This window comes from Canis lupus, chromosome 5, assembly GCF_011100685.1.
Source record: "Canis lupus familiaris isolate Mischka breed German Shepherd chromosome 5, alternate assembly UU_Cfam_GSD_1.0, whole genome shotgun sequence".
NCBI classification, from domain to species: Eukaryota; Metazoa; Chordata; class Mammalia; order Carnivora; family Canidae; genus Canis; species Canis lupus.
In genome coordinates this window covers 22,876,324-22,881,414 of record NC_049226.1, presented here as the reverse complement: position 1 = coordinate 22,881,414, position 5,091 = coordinate 22,876,324, and the positions used below count along the sequence as shown (strand labels likewise).

The following is a 5,091-nucleotide window of genomic DNA, read 5'->3' as shown; positions in this document are numbered from 1 at the left end:
TACAGGAGCCAAGGGCCCTTCTTTCTAGGCAGTGCCCCAGGGGACGTGGCAATACCCCAAAGAGGAAATGACTTCTTACAGAGTCTCAGCACAGTGTTTGTCTCCTCTTAAAGTTTCCCTGCCCTTCAGTGATGCAGCAACACACCCATATAAGTCCTCCATCCTAAAGGACCATGATGCAGGCCAAATGCTGTCTTAGGGTAACCCAACATGAGCAGGTGGCTAAGGCCCAGAAGACCCCCTGCTCCCCCAATTTACTGGCCAGGATACACGTGATCTCTCTAAAGTCTTTGTCTCAGCACACCCCCCGCCCCCGCAAAAAAAGATGAAGCCAAAATTTACCTGAGATTGTTACTCTTAGCCTGACAGTAAGTGGATTGAGCATAGAGTTAAGCTGAGTTACAAGAAATGTTTTTCTAGATTAACTGAGTCTGTGAACCTAGACTCATATCTGCTATGCATATAAAAAATCTATAACTACATAATAAATGGTCAAAATGTTATCTGTATTATTAATAATATTATATCAGTGAATTCAAAGTCTACTACAAAATCTGGAAGGTATTTTTCATGCATATAACTGCCAATGGATGCTTATGTGGGTTCTTGTGTCCAGATAGAAAAATGTTGATTTAGTTTATTCTTTCAAAATCCATTCTTAAGAAACGAAAATTGTTAAAGATTTGTCATCACTTTAGGGGAAAGAGAGAAGAGAAGGTGGAGTGTACATCTTCATTCCATAGGAACTGGTCATTGTCTCTGTTTCATTCAACACTCTGCAGATTCCTTGGAGAAGAAAAACACATAAGCATTTCTGTCAGACTTTCTACTCTGCTAGATTTGACCATTGGTTCCAACTATGCTACTTTTGAGTCCCAGTTATGTTAACCAAGATTCTGCCTGCCCACTTAATATCACAGTATCACCTGAAAAAAAATTTTTTTTTTAGAGAGAGAAAGCGCACATGTGCATGAGTGGGGGTGGGAGTGGAAAGGCAGAGGAAGAAAGAGAATCTTAAGCAGGTTCCATGCTCAGCAGAGAGCTGACGCGGGGCTCCATCTCACAACCCTAAGATCATGACTTAAGCTGAAATTAAGAGTCAGAGACTTAACCAACTGAGCCACCCATAGGCCTCACCTCATTTAAAATTTAATCAACACATGAATCTACTTCTTCCATTTCACCATATGTGCAAGCTCCATCCTTAGACCAGCCCATCTTCCTCTTCCTCACCTTCACCCCAACGTGAGAGTGTTGTCCTCTTACAGCTGATGATTGCTGGACAAAATTCATATGTCAGTGCTGATTGACATCACAACCAAAGCAGGTGTTTCAACCTCCCTCCCTGAGCCCTTCTGAGAAACAGGAACTTCTTTCCTCCTTCGGCCAAGGCAACACCACTCCCTTCGGGTTCTCCTCCCACCTCCCTGACCTTTGTCTCCCCATCCTCACTGCTGGCCCCTTTCTTCTTCTTTCCTTAAATATTAGTGCCACCTTTGTTTTAGCCTCAGCTCCCTTCTCACACCCCTGAGATACCTAGACACTGAAAACTTTGACAACCATCAAGCTGATGATTCCCAGATCAGCCTGAATGGGCTAAACTGAGAAATGCAGATTACATGGAATTGAATAAGTGTTCAGGAAGTTGAATTGATATGGCTTTATGGTTATAATCAAACATCACTAAATCAGAAGGTCCAAGGACCTAAACAATATGAAGGGAAAGAGGGCAGAAAGACATGTCCCATCACTCTTGATGTTCTCCAGTGAGACCAAAGAATCAGTACTTAGTGAGATGAAGTTCTATCCAAGGTATCCTGATGATGGCTGACTATTTAGTGAGAAATGTTGGAAGATGATCCAGACAAAGAATAACACTTCCCAATTTCATAGAAGAATTGAGGGTTTTATATCTTTCTAAGTGGAGCTGCCCCTAGCTTAGTGGGGTTAGGAGTAAAGTTGCTGACAGCTACAGCTTCCAATTATTCCAAGGTACAAAAAAAATTGTGAGCATGAGTTCTACTACTACTGTATTTTCCAGGATTATTAAAATAAACTGATGTGGGATTTAGAATTAATGTTGAGAAAGCATTATTTCTACATTAAATGCAGAAACTATATAAAAAGGAAATAATCTGTAGGCAAAATATATCCCCTCTCTAGATACCATTCCCTAAATAGAGCTTTTCTTGGTTAGTACTGAATACATTATAGTTGGTAATCATGGTACTATATAGATTTGAATATTGCTGTTAAATTCCATGTAATTGATAAAATACAAACTTGAATTGTTACTTCATATTATTTATTTTTCTGCTCAACAGAGGTAAGTTGGTGGGAAGCTGGACTGCTCTATAAAACAGAACCAGAAATTTCTTTCTTGCAAGATTATGGGGAAGGAAATTAAGCAAAGAAATATAATTTAAATCTGAAAGAGACAGGTCTAATATCTGTCAAGCATCTCTACCTAGACTAAAATATTTAATCTCTCAAAGTCATATGAGACATAGTTGTTGTTATGACTACTGCATAGATGCAGAAACTGAGGCTTCGGAATGTAAGTGGCTAACTGAATATCACACAGCTGTGAGTGGCAGAGGCAATGTGCAAACACAGGTACACCTTAGGTGGATCTCTGATTCCAAACTCTGTGCACCTTCCTAGGGCATCCCATTCACTGTCTGAGCCATTTGACAGGTAACAGAAATCAATAATTTGTTTCTTCTCTCTCTTGACAGACGAGGAGCCTACAGCTCAGAGGAGCAAGTGTCTTTCCAAAGTTACATGATTATTTAATACCACAGAATTCAAACCCACTTTTTCACAAAAGATTTGTCACCAGAACACAGATACCATGAAAACCACCCTGAAATCTAAGCCAAAATGGGGAAGGAAAAGATTCATATTAAAATTGTCCCTGGGCACATGGATTAGGGTAAGTTTACCACCACCTGGTCTACAAATGTGGTAGGACTGACAAAAGAACGACAGAAAAATTTGAGCAGGAAGCTGCTGAGATGGGAAAGGGCTCCTTTAAGTATGCCTGGGTCCTGGAGATACTGAAAGCTGAGCATGAACATGGTATCACTATGGATATTTCCTTGTAGAAATTCCAGGCCAGCAAATAGTATGTGACCATCAGTGATGCTGTGCAACACAGATTTAATCAAAACCATGATTATAGGCACATCTCCCACCAACTGTGCTGCTTGATTGTTGCTGCTGCTGCTGCTGCTGCTGAATTTGAAAGACTTATCTCCAAGAATGGGCAGACTGGGGAGCGTGCCCTTCTGGCTTACACACTGGGTATGAAACAACTAATTGTTGGGGGTGGCAAGGTGGATTTCACAGAGTCATCCTACAGCCAGAAAAGGGACAAGGAACCCGTAAGGGAGTCAGCACCTACATTAAGAAAATAGGCTACCATCCTGACACAGTAGCATTTGCGTCAATTTCTATATGGAATGGTGACGACATGCCAGAGCCAAGTGCAAACATGTTTTGATTCAAGGCCTGGAAAGTCACCCATAACCATGGAAATACTAGTGAAACCATGCTCCTTGAGGTTCTAGATTGCATCCTGCCACCAACATGTCCAACTGACAAGTCCTTGCATTTGCCCCTCCAAGACATCTACAAATTCATGGTATTGGTACTGTCCCTGTAGAGACTGACGTTCTCAAGCCCAGCCTAATGGCCCCCTCTGTTTAGTCAACATTACAACTAAAGGAAATTCTGTTGAAATGCTCTTTGAATGGAGCTTTTCCTGGAGACAATGTGGGCTTTAGCGTTCCGGACATGTCTGTCAAAGATTTGTCATGGCACTGCAGATGGTGACAGCAAAAATGACCCACCACTGGAAGCAGCTGGCTTCACAGCTCGAGCAGATTATCTGGAACCAACCAGGCCAAATCAGCGCTGGCTATGCACCTTGATGGATTGTCACATAAGCTCATGTTGCTCACAGGTTTGTTGAGCTGAAAGAGAAGATTAATTGTCATTCTGGGAAGAAGCTGGTAGATGGCCCCAACTTCTTGAAATCTGGTGTCGCTGCCTTTGTTGATATGGTTCCTGGCAAGCCCATGTGTGTGGAGAGCTCATCTGACTATCCTCTGCATCACTTTGCTATTTGTGACATAACACAGATGGTTGCTGTGGGTGTCATCAAAGCAGTGGACAAGGAGACAGCTGGAGCTGGCAAGGTCACCAAGTCTGAAAGCTCAGAAGGCTAAATGGATATTATCCCTGATACCGCCACTGGGGTCTTCATGAGTGGAAGAACATCCCAGAACTGGCCATTGAAGTTTAATAATAAAAGAATGATTCATGATAGTCATCGTAAAACTGTCAGAAGGTAAGGAAAATGTTCTGTGGGCCATTCAGGGTTTGTGCGTGTGGCAGTTTTAACCTATTAGTTTTAAAAATCAGTACTTTTTAATGGAAACAACTTTATTTAAAATCTGTCACAGAATTTTGAGACCCAAGAAAGCAACATTTAAGGAGAAAACTATCTTCTCTTGGTCAACACTATAAATCCACATAGTACTACTTAGGGAAAAGACTTAAATAAGAGTTGTCCCTAATCTATTTCTGTTGTTCCATCTGCTGAAACCTCAAAATTTGATAATTCTGGATTAAGATTTTTTTCCGGGTGCGAATTTGGTTGTTGTTTTTTTCACATTGTCTGAAAGTAAGAATCATCTGGTTTTTAAGGACATGATGCAAAGGTATGGGCAAGTAAGTGTCCATGGTGGCAATGTTTCATAGGTTAGGACAAATAAGCAGAGATTATCTTTGTTTATAGATAAGCTTGTTATAAGAAGGTAAAATTCCACAATACTAAAATCCATGTGTTGCATGTAAAATTATATGTAGCTATATCAATATCAACTAAATTTGTTGATATAATCTCAAATTTTAATTTTCCACTTATACATTCTCAAACCATACGTTCTCAAATATACATTCTCGAATCTATAAATATTAAAGTAGTCTAAAGAACCCAACATGGGAAAGTTAAATTGTGTTGAAGACTGTCCTGCTAGGGTTCATCGTTTCTAGATACTAGGGAGGAAAAAGCTACTGGAAGCT

General features: G+C 40.6%; 1 long non-coding RNA gene across 1 annotated transcript; it reads right to left on the bottom strand.

The window, feature by feature from the left end:
- Positions 1 to 367: 367 nt before the first annotated feature.
- Positions 368 to 4,110, bottom strand: LOC111095848. The gene is made up of 3 exons (XR_005359322.1): positions 3,855 to 4,110; positions 1,138 to 1,278; positions 368 to 786 (listed from the first exon to the last, which is right to left on the bottom strand). It is a non-coding gene; the product is annotated as an uncharacterized LOC111095848 (long non-coding RNA).
- Positions 4,111 to 5,091: the final 981 nt, after the last annotated feature.